The sequence below is a fragment of the Rhyacophila brunnea genome, unplaced genomic scaffold (assembly GCF_057557595.1).
Source record: "Rhyacophila brunnea isolate RB1 unplaced genomic scaffold, BYU_Rbru_1.0 scaffold_16, whole genome shotgun sequence".
NCBI lineage: Eukaryota > Metazoa > Arthropoda > Insecta > Trichoptera > Rhyacophilidae > Rhyacophila > Rhyacophila brunnea.
The window spans coordinates 29,868,629-29,884,616 of NW_028232816.1; the positions used below are offsets into that span (position 1 = coordinate 29,868,629).

At 36.6% G+C, this 15,988-nt stretch overlaps 1 protein-coding gene and 1 long non-coding RNA gene across 2 annotated transcripts in view; both read right to left on the minus strand.

Annotated features, from left to right (window-relative positions):
- LOC147074621 (uncharacterized) overlaps window positions 1-15,988 on the minus strand; it is a 262,214-nt gene that overhangs the window by 43,516 nt on the left and 202,710 nt on the right. The gene's annotated exons all lie outside the window — the stretch shown is intronic.
- Window positions 15,715-15,988, minus strand: part of LOC147074623 (uncharacterized) — a 65,444-nt gene continuing 65,170 nt past the window's right edge. The window contains exon 2 of the mRNA XM_085943438.1: window positions 15,715-15,891. The gene's annotated coding sequence lies outside the window, so the exon portion shown is untranslated. The remainder of the gene's footprint in view (window positions 15,892-15,988) is intronic.

A 15,988-nucleotide genomic window follows, 5' to 3' on the forward strand; every position in this document is an offset into this window, starting at 1 on the left:
GTGCACATATTATATAAGTACATATTTTTGTTAGATTTTGACTCAATGCTAACTATAGTCAGGCTGTGACACAAAACTGTAAACTTCGACGGTGCTCGGTTCGGGTTCGGACCCCCATCAGGAATGGAAATAATACAAATTATTAAGGTGATTGGAATATTACTTCTTCTTCCATTTAAACAGGATTCAGGACCTCATGACTGGGGATCGTTACCCAGATGATTTGGCTAACGAACGCCTAATGCTCTGGCCTCACTCCTCTGCATTCTTCCGGAAGACATCTAAATCTAAAAGACAAAACATAACGGACGATACAAACAGTCAGTAGCGATCTTAATAACCATGACTATTGACACTTGACACGGCATGGGCACCCTGTATGTCATATGTTTATTGCTAGATTAAACAAACGGAGTGTCTGGGTATGGGGATGTACCCGGAAAAGTGCAGGGGTCTGCGGTAGAATCGACGAGAACCTGCACCAGCTAGATATTGTTAACCCAGCTCCCCACCCACCTCATTACAAATCAATAATAACTTTTTATGGATATTTTTCGAAATGGTTCCCCTATCTTATCACTGCCCTATCTCTTTAGTATTCTTGCTCTGGGGTTCTACCGTCTCCGAATGAATGAATACGAAGGAATCTGCGCGAGTCTCAATTTATTATACTTAATCAATTCAATGTTTTGAGAACTTACTATGTATATAAATATGTAGTAAGTACCTATTATTAGTATAAAAGTAGGTAAGTATGAATATTATTATTCTATAGATTTCGAGATCATACTAATAAGTGGAATATGGTACCTATTCTCCAATCGACCCACGCCTACGCACAGAAAAAATCCTTTACGCCATAAAAAAAAAGATGAACACGGTGACTCACCGTATTATTTATCCGTCATTCTAGGTAGAGCAGGTAAAATGTTTACCAACAGGTAGCGGGTGTAGCTCCTCTCACGAGAGATGAGATACTGCCTTACCGATGACTCATCGACACTTAACAGATTTTTTCAATCTATTCTTCTTCATATGTTTGCTGTCAGAAAAGTTCTAACCAATTCATGGCTCCTCCAAAATTGACCTAATGTATTTCCAGTAATGAATATCATTATTATCATTTTTTGACCATTAAACCTAATTTTATTAGTAAAACATTTAACTAAATAAGGGGAAATTTCAGCGAACAACAATTTATTAATCCGCATTACTTTGGCAGCGTCATTGCGCAGATTGATTTGACTTCCAATATTAGGTATGACATAACAGTGATTGGCCAAAAAATACAAATTAAAAAATCAAACTCTGGAATAATGAGAACACATAAGTAATAAACAAAAAATAAAATAATAATGACAGTAATTAATATGAAGCAGTGGCGAAGGGTGGAGGTAGGCTGTTAAGATTCGATATAAATACTTGACACTAATCTTTGTCAGTTCAACGCATTTGTTTTTATTGAACAAAGACTACAATGTGTAAATAATGTTTGTTAGTTTTTAAAATTCAATTAAACCTTGCCTAATCCAAGCCATAGTAGATAATAGTAAAAAAATATTTATTTATCTATAAAATACCTAAAATTATGCAATTAAACCAGACACAATTTTAGTAGAATGATAGTGGCGAACCTGTCGGAAAAAAACGAACTACACCGCGTAAAACATTTTTGTCATTTACCAATTTTCTCAACCTGTCAAATAGCACCATACAATGACAACATCGCGTATTGTTTACGCTTGACGAGTGAGATTGGCGAGACAGTGAGTTAGAGACTTTTACGTGTAAACAGTTATTATCGCGATAGTTTAAAATACACACTATTGGAACCAGTAAATCCATGCACGTGTACAGGTGTAGAAATAGTAGAAAAAGAGAGAACTATTTTAAATTAAATATATAAAATGTTTAATGATGGGATTAAAAGGAATAAGTGAACGCATGACTCATTTGTTTTTTAAACACATGAAAATGCAGTCAACTGCATTACCGCTCGAGCCTTCATTTATTATTTTCGCCAATTGATGTCACTACTCAGGCGCTATTACGTTATACAGTATTGTTGTCCTATTCTGCTAATGTCTACACACGTCTCACCTTAAATATTGCCACACTAAATATATATTATTTAGAGTGGTTTAAAAACAATTTCTACGTAAACTTCTGTATATATAATAATTAGAATATAAAATACAAGGTAGATTTCATTGTTTTTTGTTCCTTCCTATTTTGAATTGTTATCAGAAATTCGATTTTAATTTGGAGTTCTTTTGTTAGACGTTTACTGGTGTCAGAGTTATATTCATTTTATCAAATTAGTAAATGTCTAGATATTATAGTTACTTTTATATTATTGAAAAAATGTAATTATTATTATTTTGTTAAGTAATATAAATGCACAGGTCATGCGGATACTTCAGCTAGTAAGTATCATCATCAGCCGGGGTCAATCCACTGCTGGATGAAGGCCTCCCCAAGCTTTCTCCAACTCTCTCGGTCCTGTGTCGTTCGCTGCCACGTATTTCCGCCGAACTTTACCAGTTCGTCAATCCAGCGGCTTTTAGGGCGACCCTGTGGCCGTTTCGTGCCCCTTGGGTACCACTGGATGACGGCATTTGTCCAGCGGCCGTCCTTTCGGCGAGCAATGTGCCCCGCTCATCTCCATTTCAGCTGTTTGGCAACGTCTATTACATCGCGTACTCTTGTCTGCTTCCTAACCCATTCGTTTAGTATAATACATTATAAAGTAAAGTAAATACATTGTAAATAAAGTAAATACATTGAAAAGTATAATACATTATATTGCAAAATTGCACTCATGTTTGTAACCGATTATGCTAAAGTGTTCAATTTTCATATTGAGATTTTGTATGTACGACTGGGTCAATGGCCACATGTTTTAAAAATGTAATTCTATCAGTCATCGGTCCCTTTACGTGGGTTAATCACTACTGCAACGCATCGTAGTTACTGTAGTAGGGGCTTACAATTTTATTATATATATATTTTTTTTAAATGGATGCACTTACAGTGATTGCACAAATTATTTGAATAATAACATCATTGACTTTTGACCACTTTCCAATTAATAAGTAATAATTATTATCTATCTAATGGAAAGTAATATTTTTATGGTAGGTATACATGGAGAAGATGATGCCGCAATGCGATTCTAATCATAGGTCACAGCGCTCGAAATGGAAAATTTTACGAACCGGAGCGCTCGATAATTTTACGAAAATATTAACAAAAGTTAAAATTGATCATTAAGTTACCTATTAAATTATATTGAAATTTAAAAAAAAGTATTCTTCACATCACATTAAGTATATCAGTTTGATGGTAAATTCCTTGGTTGTGAGATTTTTTCGCATGCGGCGCTAACATCTTGTACTTATGGAAGTATAGATATTTAAAAGTTTTGATTAAACATACTTAGGTACCTACATTAATTATTGTTTCATTTACTTTCATTATATTCGTGTTTTGATATAAATTAATTAAAGCTATTTTACAAAGATATTTAAATTTAAAAGCCTTCTTTAATTTTTTTGACGAATCGGTTGCGTCATCCTGAGATTGATGCACAATTAATACAATATAAACTAAATAGCATACCATTTTTAATGTAGGGATGTGGCGCATCCCAACCATTCGCTAATCATTAAAAATCATTGAGTATGGTTTTGATTATTTTAATTTGTGTTCCCGGAACCCAGGTAAATCCAATACATTTCTTACCGATATCTGATACGAAGCGGATAACAGTTATTATATTAACCATAATATTAATTTACAATAAACTAGGTGCGATAGTTATATTTTATTGATTGCAAACTTCTGATTAAGCCCTTTAATTCTTTGGTTGGTACTTAATCTTATCTTGATACAAATTTATTAGAATTTAACCACAGTTTGTGGTTTTGCGTAATACAATTTCGGCCTAATCTTATAATATAATGCAAGTTAGATAACATTACACAATATTTTTATGTTATGTTCCTTTAAATTTTCTAGGAATTTTCGAAGACTGTCATTTTACATCATACTTATAGTACTACTCATATAATTATTCATTTGTTATAATTATAGTTAAATCAGGGATTTAAGATAAGATAGCTATGTTCTTCTAGAAAATGAATGACAAGTTTATTTCGTTAACAATTAATAATGCTGTACTTTAGAATAGAATAGTTTTAAATTTAACTATCAACTTTGACTTGAGTAGCAAGTAACAAGGCACTTTTTTTCCTAGATGCCTTTATGGATACTTACCTCCAGTGGCGATGCGCCCTTGAGAGCGCTAGAGCGCTAAACACCTAATTTATAAGAAAAGAAAATATTTTTTTTAAATATTTCATTTATTAAAAGAGTGTTCTAATCTAATACCGTAGTCATTAATTCATAATATACAAAAACAAATTCTAATATGTGTTTAATGGCACTGTTTGATGCGAATACATAAAAAAACATTCAACTTAATACTTTTGAAGAAGGTCTTCATATTAAAAATAGCGATAGACCTGTACCTAACCTAAAATTAAAACAACAATGCGTTTCAAAAACTAAAAAGTAAGAAAGAATATTCAACATAAAACAATATGAACAAATTACGTGGCTATGTGGATTGTGGACGTGACAAATTAAATGCACTATTCTGTTTTACATGTCTCGTGATTGACAAACGTGTGATTGAAAAATTTGTGTCGATGAAAAACAGAAGAATGGATTCCTCATACAAATGAATAATAATAATATGAAAGTACTTAAAAAAAGTGAACTCCCAGTAAAATAACTTACCGGTCGCCACTGCTTACCTCGCATTTACTACCGAGGTTTCTGTAAGGATTTTGGCACGCAAACTACTCTACTTGATGCTAGTCAAATGAAAATTTTGCCGACTGAGAAAGATGCATTATTGAAAACCATTCGTCTACTAGGATCGGGTATTGCTAATTTGAATTCGGCCAGGTCCTATGAAACCACCTTGCAAAAACCCTGGAAAATTCTTTGTAGCGCAAGGCGGTATTGATTCTGATGAATATTTTGTCGTATTCACTGGGAACTGAGCACTATGATTTATGTGGTAAATGAGATATCGCATAGGACTGATATTCTGAGCATATACTTATCCTATATTATGACTACAATTATTGGATCTGAAAGGCATGAATCATCTTTACATGTCACCAAGTAACAAGGCACTATGCAGCCTTTCCTCAAACCAAATGTTAATAAGCGATGTTGGATCTGGTTCAGCCACGTGCTACAGATTCCTGAAAAAGTCGCTTAAGGCCGGCATTTTCTTCAATCAATGTGGATCTACGTGAAGTTGACATGACTTGAAAAAATGTTGAAGACTGGGACTCCCGGAGGCGCTGCATGATATCAGTGATATATAAAAAAGAAGAGGAAGACACATACTTATACACCATAACAATACACATAGTGTTAACATTAATGAAATAAAATATATATTTATTCTAGATGAAATAGTAATTCAATAAATTATGTAAATAACATTGGCCTAAATCCGTTGGATGTGGTTTCGAGTCCTGCCCGACATATGTATCTGAAATATGTAGGTAAAGGTATGTACCTATGTTCAATTGAAAGATATGTAACTTGAGTAATAAGCTTAAAAGATTCGAGCACTTTTATACTACTTGAGTGCTTAAACGGAGGCATTGAACATATTGATGGATTAACTAATTCAGACATAACTTTGCAAACCGGCCAACTACACTTGAGCAAATAATTGTTCAGGAAGGAAAAAAACTTAATAGTTTAACTATCAAGTGGAATTTAGCAATTCCTAAAAACACATTTAGAATTTTTTTACAAATAAGCTGCATTATGAATTAATACACTATTTCAGCTTCCCTTTTATATATAAAGAAAATTTATGTAAAGAGCGGAGTTGTTCCATTTATAATATTGGAAATTTGGCATCTGCAGTTGGCTGTTTTGTGTGAAAAACGATAACGCATTTATTTATAGGTTTGGGAATTTGAAATTTTGTGTGAGTATATAAAACATGCTTTATTTATAACAAAATGCCATCAAAATCTCATTTTTCGTCAAAAGTGCAGTTAGCTGGTTTGCGGATTATAAAGTTTTCTTGGGCAGCTTAGCCTATTGACAATTTCTCGAAAATCTCATTGATGATTTCCTGAGAAATGAGACTTCTCAAAATTTCGGATAGGTAATTAATTTCTCGAGATTTGAGATTGGCCTTCTCTGATTTTTTCTCGAAAATTCTCGAAACGAGATATATCGACCACAGCCTCCATTGCAACGTCAATAATGGACTAACGTGCTTTAGAAGGTATGTATCTGAATGTAATTAAATAAATTTAATATTTATGACGCATGTTTCCTATGTACAACATCGAGAATAATCAAGTTAAGTACTTGAATGTATTTAGAAGATCGTAGGTACATAGTAAATAATATTAAATTTTCTTTTCTTCGATTGCAATCTTTTTTTACTGCGTGATCATCTACTACTCACATCGAGTTCACATCTACGAATGGCGTAACAAATAAGAAACCCTATCACATACCTACTGGTATCAAGTCAGAAATAACTCTCAAAAATGAGCCTGATTTGAAAAACGTTGTTTATGTTGTATGCCTATTTTCTGCACAGGGTGGAAACACGAAAATGACATCTATCGTGAGTTTTATTATATTAGTACCTAGTGTCAATAATAATATTTACTAGTGCATCTACAATTATAGAAAGTCACAATCTTTAATCATGAAAAAATGGATAATTATGTTAGTTAAGTAATTAATTGATTTAGTTTTTAGTAGGTACCTATATTAATCGTTTGTTAAAGTCATTGACGGTCACCTAACTTTGCTCACCTACGGTATGGAGGAAAACAAACTAATAATAGGTAACAGACTTGCTCTATTTTTTATATAAGTAATATACAATTGAAGTGGGTAGGTATTGTGCATTTATAATTTTCTTCTTGACAAAATAATGTTATAGGGAAGATATTCTGTTATTGTAATTTTAACAGTAAAGTTGTTATTATGTCTGCTTATTTAATTGTATTTATTATTCAGATTCAGAGACCAATTTTAACAAGTAATCGTGAAATGTATTTTAGGAGATTTCTTCGAAAAACTTAACGTTTAAAGAGATAACTTGAAGTCAATTCCAAATTTACGATGACAACAGAATAGTTTTTGGAAAGATATTATTATTATCCAACCGCCATTGCACCAAGGAATCAACAGTTCGAGCAATTATTTTATTAATTATTAATTTAAAGAAATAAGAATTATTTTTATTAAGTACTTAAATAAATAAAACCAATATACACAATAATAATATAACATGTAAAACTATTTTTACCGACAACCTCATTGTTGTACCGTCTAGCGCTAGCCCAATGATACTCAACCTTTTTTTTCTTCGGGCCAAATACATATACTTGTAAAGTAACGCGGGCCGCATCACTACCGGTGTGACGAAAAAAATCATGAAACCCCCCCTTTTTTACAAAACATTTTTGAGATTTTAAAAATTATGCGTGTTTTTTAAATTAATCGTTTACTGTTGTGCACTATCTGTGCGTCAAAGTCTAAACGAATCTCAAGATATACGAAATTCCTGATAATAAATGTGTTTCGGGCCGCACATAGCAGGTCCGCAGGACCGCAGGTTGAGTTTCGCTGGTCTAGCCGATGACTGAGATAAAATAACAAAAATGCAAACAATTTAGGTGATTATGGTGTATGAAAAAAGAGATATAATTACTTTCTTGAGAAAATCCGGCTACGGTAGATAAATTAGCGTTCTATTTGTCGAAAAATGAGAATACTTGAAATTTAGTAAGTAAAATTAATTTCTCGTGATTCAAGATGTGCATTTTCTGCTTATTTCTCGAGAATTCTCGAGACGGGATTTCTCGATCACAACCCCATGTCATACCTACTGTTCTCCGTGGCCGAGAAAGATTTTGGTCACTACGCGTTGATGTCGTAAATATTGTTTAAATGAGGAACACACATAACAGGGTATGTTTGCCAAAATTGAACAGAAATTGAAATCGCGCAATATTTTTGTAGCAGTAACACGAAAGGTCATTATTGCTTACAGACGATTATTACAGGTGTTTACGATGTTTCATAAACATGTACCTTTATTTGTTTACAGTAAAACCCCGATTCTACGGTTTTCAAGGGACCCTAAAAAAACGATAAATGCGGGATAAATATTTTAAAATAAAACTCGTTTTTCTCCTGGATTTTTTCGACATTTGAATTATTTTCAGTTTCTCAGCTAGACTTATAGTTTTTTTCATGGGGGGCATTTTAGTTACGACTGATACGAGATGCGAGGCAAGCCTGAGCGCCGAGCGACCTGTGCAAACAAAGCGACGCGACTGAAAAGTCTGTATGTATCATAAACAAGTCTACGAAAGCGAAATGAGAAATATTCAATAAAAACGGCCAATCGAGATAATATTTGTGACGGGACCATAATATTTAGACGATAGATCGAGGGACTAGTCGGGAGAGATAAGTCGGGGAACGGTTAATGCGGGATTATTTAACATTGTTCTTATGGGTGTTTCGCGGGACTTTCAAAAATGAACGATCCTTGCGGGAAAACGATTTATGCGAGAACGGTTGATCGGGGTTCTACTGTACTTATATGAACTAAGCTTTGTTCAATATATAATATGTCTGTACTTTAATGAATGTAAGTATTGTAGAAATTTTTCAATTTACGAATCGGATGCAAATTAAAATTTTTCCACGAAACAGAGTTGCGATCCGATCCGCTTTGGACCATATTATCACCACCGCTATATGGCTAAAATCAATAACATTAATATGGACGAAGCATCTGGAAAAAAATGACACTCACTTTTTTGTCGGGTCTGCCGAATGGCATAATTCATATTTTAATATCAATATCGTTCGCTCAAATGAACATTGACACTAGTAACACTGTTCTAACTCCATTACAATAAAGGTGATATTGCTATAAATTCCCGATGCGTGATATCGCATAACGGAAATTGCGAAATTTTATCACGTGACGTCTACCTATACATGTGAGAATGTCGCTATGCGCGAATTTACTTGCTAGCTACAGTACTGAGTGCGTAGTCCATTAATAATGTCATTAGCTAAAATTATATTAAAATACTTTTTATTTACTATATCTATGAGCACTTCTGATATTGAGTTGTTTATCATTTTATAATAATGAAAAAAAATGGATACGAATTGTTACACGAACGTATCGGCAAGTATTGCATTAAAATCTTTATCTTTTCTTCCGAGACCATAACTTATCCGAGAAGTTCGGAATGGGCCCGTAAAGTAAACTTGAGCCATAGGAATGGGTAAATGCTTGGAATTCCACAGAACGCGTGAGTCACTCCATTTTGAGCACGCTTGGGTGAATTTTAATAATATTTTGTAAGTTTTGTTCCCTGGTTATAAGGTATCGAAGGGGGTAAGGAATATTAATTTTTATTATCAGTATCCTCTCACTGCTAGATGAAGGTCTTTCCATACCGACCAGTCTTCGTACTTCACGACTTCCGTTGTTACGTACTTCCGAAAAATCTGATTATCTAATCGATTCGTATGTTTAATATTTTACCACGTTTTTCTTAGCTCTTATTATTGTTTGTCCGGTGGTTGTTTATCCAGTACAAATCTTGCAATCGATTTTAACTAACTTCCCGACTAGCTAGACATTTGAAACTTTTAGAATATATCAGAACACGATGCCAATGCATTCTTTTAATACTTTTAGCCATCTTTAAGGTGACGCATCAGTGAAACGCCAAATAATTTTTAACTGTAGGCGCGACGAAATTTTGGACTCGCTTGCATTCAGTGAGAGAATGTCGAGCCAGGAACACGTCACTTTGCTGCGTGATGGCGACGGGCAAATCAATTCTAAATTCGTGTAATGATGACTAAAAACGTTACCCATTTACTTTAAAAAGAAAACATGTCAATGAATATATTAGTATTGTTACTAATAGAACAATAAACAGAACATAAAATCGACGTATGTTGGATTTATATGACAAATAATATTTCGTTTGACAGGCGTCATTTGCACCCGCGACCCGCAATCCGCGCATCGCCTAGCAACGATCTTTTTAGACCGTGCCTCAACTAATGCACGGCCTTAAGTAGAATTGAATTCATTTTCAGTTAATTCTGTTTTGTATGAAAAGTTGTTTCGGAAGAAACCTGTAATCCAATTCACTATTATTGGTTGCTAAGGGGGTGGTCCTAGCAACTAAATTATTAATATATACGTGCGTTACTATGGAAATCAAAATGACATTTCAGTATTTGTTTGTTTGTTGCAAAATAGCAAAAAAAATGATTTGTTGACAGTTGCTTTATTTGTCCTAAATTATTAATACATAGAATTGTCAAGTTTATATGATTCAACAGAAAATTTAAAAACGTGGTAGGTATATAAAAAGTTCTTTTTATCTTTTAATTATTTACCTATAACGGCGATGGCCAACCCTCTTGTATGATACTATGTCAAATATTTTTCCATCATATTCGATCCTAAGCTCATTATGGGCCTCCAAAGAGTAGAGGTTTGTATTAGCAGAATTTTGTTTTTACAACAAATTGATCTTAGCCACTTGTTCAACCTATTTAATCCATACTCTCCAAACGCACATTGATATTGCTATTGATAACAATTTATTGAATTTAAACGCACGCTCCTGCATCTCACCTCACTACATCACCGTTGCTATCCGACCTCTTTAACTAGGTATTCAGAATGAATTGTTGCAAGTACGTTTTAGATATTATGCCGCATTATAACGGCCGTTTAACGCCAATTATAAATGCCGCATTAGCAAACATATTAATATGATGTATCAGATGGCTTCATAAATCCGTGAGTTTCACTGACTCGTGTCTTGCTTTTCGTAGAATGCCGAAAATATGTGGGGGGGGGGGGGGGCAATCATTTGAGAAGGCTTTTATATTTTAAATCAAAGTATCACTAGTTAAGGCTGCACCTCAGCTGAGGCATGGTCTAAAACTCTAAAAAGATTGTGAATAGGCGATGCGCGGAACCGAACGAAATATAATTTGTCATACAAATTCAACATGCGTCCTTTTTATGTTATGTTTATTATTATATTCGTAATAATAATAGTATATTCATTGACATGTTTTCTTTTTCAAGTACATCCAGAACGTTTTTAAGTCATCTTTACACGATTTAAGAATATATTCATCCGACTCCATCACAAAAGAAATTGACGTGCGAACAGGTAGCTGTACCTCTCCGAATGGTAATGCGGCCGTAATTTCGTTCCACATAGTGTTGAAAATTATTTGCCGTTTCACTTATGTACGCTCTTAATTTCAACACAATTATATAGGATACACATAGCTTAGCGGTCAGACCACATGGACGTGAATCCAAGGGAGCGTCGGTTCGAAACCCGCCGGTGTCAAAAAAGATTTTTTCTATTGGTTATATATTTCTCACACTCACTCTCAAATATAATATGTATGTTCAATAAAGAATGTTACATTCTTAAGCCTTGTCAATTATTCGCTGGATAAAAAATTAGTTTATTATATTTTGGTTCATATTTCATTCTTATGTGTTTTAAGAGTGAATTTATTTATATTATATTATTATTCATCACCGTACATAAATTATATCTGTGACGAGGGATGTGGTAGGCTATTAAGATTCTACATAAATGGTGTACACTAAACTTTGTCAGTCAAACTTATTTGTTTTCATTGAACTTAAGAATACAATTTGCAGATGGTGGTGGTTAGGTTTTAAAATTCAATTAAACCCTGCCTAAAACAAACCATAATAGTTTAGGTATGCTATGAGCGATCCCACAAAAATAGTACTTACACACTTTTTCAGTCATACTTAATTATTGTTTTCGTTGAATTAAGAATAGGTATATATTGTAGATGATATTGGTAAGCTTTTTTTAATTCATTGAGCCCTGCATAATATTTTACCTAACCAGAATCGATTAAAAATATGTTTTTCTATCCATAAAATATCTAAAATGATGTAAGGTTTAATGGCATAATACGAATACTTTTTGATTATGATCTACTATAACTATGGCTTGGATTAGGCATGGTTTCATTGAATTTTAAAATCTAACTAAGACTATTTAATTCAATGAAAACAAATACGTTCGATTGAAAAAGTTTAGTGCACACTATTTATGTCGAATCTTAACAGCCTACCTCCACCATTCGCCACTGTTAATATGCGGTCAAGAAGAGGCAGTCACAAGTGTTATTTTACAAAAATAACAATAAAAATAATGTTCAAATGGAAAGTAGCAACATTATTTTGTTTATACATATTATATTTTTTTTATTCGTCACTGAATATTATACACTGATGAAAATATACATAATATATTTCACTTAAGTAATTATTTACACTTATAATTTAATTAGAAGAATATTTGGTTTTGATCAAAAATGTAATAATTTAATTAATAATGATTTAATTATGCTATTTTTTTATTCAATTCACAAGAATTAAAAATGTAACATTATTTTTATTGAACATACATAATTTGAAAACACTGAGAAAATAATTCGTCTCTGTTCTGGCAGAACACACTAACTGGAGAATACTAGTGTTGAGTAATTTGACTTTGAAGTTTTTAAAATGTTTGAAATGGTCTATCATGTGAGTTTATTAAGTAATCGTCAAAAGGGTGACTTTAAAATAAAGACTGGTTATTTATTAAAAAGGTTTCCAGACGGTAAAGTTTGAAATAAGGAACATTTTGGTATAACTAACTCAATATGTAATTTTTTCGAATTAGTGTCTTCTGCCAGAACAGTGACTATATATAACCAATAGAAAAAATCTTTTTCGAAAAAAATACGACACCCAGCAGGATCGAACCTGCGTCTTGGTAGGTATATGCGAAAGGGCCTTATTGGCCATTTATAGTGATGCGCTATGTATTTCTTTTGCTATAAAAATATTTTTGGTTTGTTTTATTCTCTACTAATTTGATTTACCTGTACTTTTTATTCTAAATGTCGTGTTGTAATAGAAACATTGTTTACAATCAAACAACCTACAGTATCTCCGCCACTGATTTACAGGTGTGCAAAGAACGTAGGGCTGCACTTGTTGTGACTCACCTTTGCATAACATTATTTCCGTGAACTGGAAGGAATGCCACGAACGGAAACTGTAATTAATAAACGTGTTTACTTAATTTGCAATGAATTCCTGCTATATCCACATCTGGACACAGGGTAAATAATCAGTAATATTGTGTTACGATAGGTATCATATAAGTAGATCCCATCAACATTATATTAAGGCTATACCTCAAATGAGGCACGGTCTAAAAAGATCGTGGCTAGGCGATGCGCGGATTGCGGGTCGCGGGTGCAAATGACGCATGCCGACCGAAATATAATTTGTCATATAAATCCAACATGCGTCCATTTAAGAAGGTGCACTGGAGAGAGTTCGTCACTGAAATGGGTGGCAATGATCCGTGGGGCCCCCCCTTCCGCGTGATGAAGCTGGGCTTACGGCCCGGAAAAGTCATGTCGGCGGTACGGCGCCCCGACGGATCGTTCACCAATAGCTCTGAAGAGTCCGCCACAGTCCTGTTGGATGCTCTTATCCCGCAGGACAACGAGTCGCTCGACATTGACAACGACCGATTTCAGCAGCTTCGCGTCTATGCGCTGCTCCCCTTAAACACTCCGCGATCCGCAGCCACTACCATGTCCGAGCTAGGGATCCTGTTTGCCAGCCTCCCGATTGGCAAAGCCCCGGGGCTTGACTGCATAGATAACGCGCTAGCGAGAAGGGCGTGGTCTCTTGCCTCACACGAGATCACGCAACTCTACAAAGAATGCATGAGTAGTGGCATATTCCCCGACTGCTGGAAAAAGGGTCATCTCACGGTGATCCCCAAAGCCGGCAGTCGCCCTCCTTGTGACCCGAAAGCGTATAGACCGATTACGCTCCTTCCCGTCTTCGGGAAGATATTGGAAAGATTGATAAACAGCAGGATTGAGTCCCACCTGTCGGAAAACTGTCCAATCTCGCAAAGACAATTTGGGTTTAGACCCGGAAAGTCCACCGAGGATGCGATTCGCTTTGTGATCGATTCTGTGGAGAGCTCTGGCAAGGACCTCGTTGCCGGGATTTTTCTCGACATAGCGGGCGCGTTTGATACTGCGTGGTGGCCCTTGGTTCTGGCAAAGCTTAGGCTGAAACAGATCCCCGGGGACCTCTTTGCCTTAGTTCAAAGCTACTTCAGCAATAGGGAGATAACCTACGACTCCGGCCCCAGCCTGATTCACAGGAGGACCACCATGGGGTGTCCCCAGGGCTCCGTCCTGGGACCCCTTCTGTGGAACATTCTGTTTGACGACGTTCTGTCCCTGCCACTGCCTCCGGGCTGCACGCTCGTTGCGTACGCCGACGACTTGCTCCTGCTTGTTGGGGCGACCAGCCGACCGGCACTTGAGCGTGCAGCCACGGACGCCTTGGGCAGAATCCTTAATTGGGGGTTGCTGAACAAGCTGACCTTTGCCCCGAGCAAAACGGAAGCTGTCCTCCTCAGGGGTAGTTCTCGGGTCAACATAACTCGACGGCCGCCCACGGTTCGTTTTGGCCAGACCTCAGTGCGTTTCTCCGAAAGGGTTACGTATCTGGGAGTAATTCTTGATGACAAGCTGTCTTTCGTTCACCACGCCAAGACGGCCGTCTCTAAGGCCAATTCGGCCTATCAGAGAATGGCCCGAATGGCGGGCAGCAATTGGGGACTTAAGCCTAGAGCCCTTAAGGTTGCATACGGCGCAATTTTCATGGGAATTGCCGGTTACGCCTCCAGCATTTGGCATTCTCGAGTAAACTCCTTAACTCTCGTGAGACGCGCACTATTAAGCGGGCAGCGACTTGCGCTGATCTCGCTTACCAAAGCCTACCGCACAACTTCTACTGACGCGCTTGCCGTACTCGCGGGGGTGCTACCCCTCGATCTGCACGTCCAAGTCAGAGGATCGATCACCCTCCTCTTGAGGGGGATCAGCACAATACTCGCCGGTGTCCATCTGACACCACCGCAGAGATCCGAGGACGTTCCTTACAGGAAGACTGTAAGTGACATTGTGTACAAGACCGCATTTGCGGCATGGCAGGCGAGGTGGACCGCCTCCCCCAAGGGGCGGCACACTTACCGTTTTTTTCCAGACGTATTCTGCAGGCACCAAACTAGAAGACTCCAACCTTCGCACTGGATTAGCCAGTTCCTCACCGGCCATGGCAACTTCGCCGCCAGACTCCACGAGTTTGGCTTGATAGTAGATGGGCCGGGTTGTACCTGCGGGCATGACCACCAAGATGTTGAACACATCCTCTGGGATTGCCCGCTTATGGAATTCGAACGAGCGGAGCTGTTTGCCAGGGTCCGTCCTCACACGGGCCCAATTGGTCATGGAGATCTGGTAGCAACCGAGGCCAACTTTGCGGCATTTGAGAAATTTGCAGCGTCGTATGGGGAGCGGGATAGTCCCGACTCTTCTGTAGACTCATCCATTTCAATTCGTGACACTCAGTATGCGGGTACACAAAGCGCTTAACGTCAGCGGACAGCAGAGCCAGTCCAAAAACAAACATTTTCTTTCTTAACTTTCTTCTTTCAGCACTACGGTGCATGGTTGCAGCATCAGTCCCGTGCGGCTCCGTCTCGGGATGGAATGAGCACTTAAAATCACTTCTTTCAGACACGTTTAAAGCGTCATAGAAAGCGGCCGTGCATATCCACGGTTGTGCATATATGACGGGTGGTGGTGGGCACTTTAACGTATGTTCTATTACTTGCACGTTCAAATTAGAGGATCGATCACTCTCCTTATGAGGAGGATCAATACAACTCTCGCCGGTGTCCCTCTGACACCGCCATCGAGAGTGGAG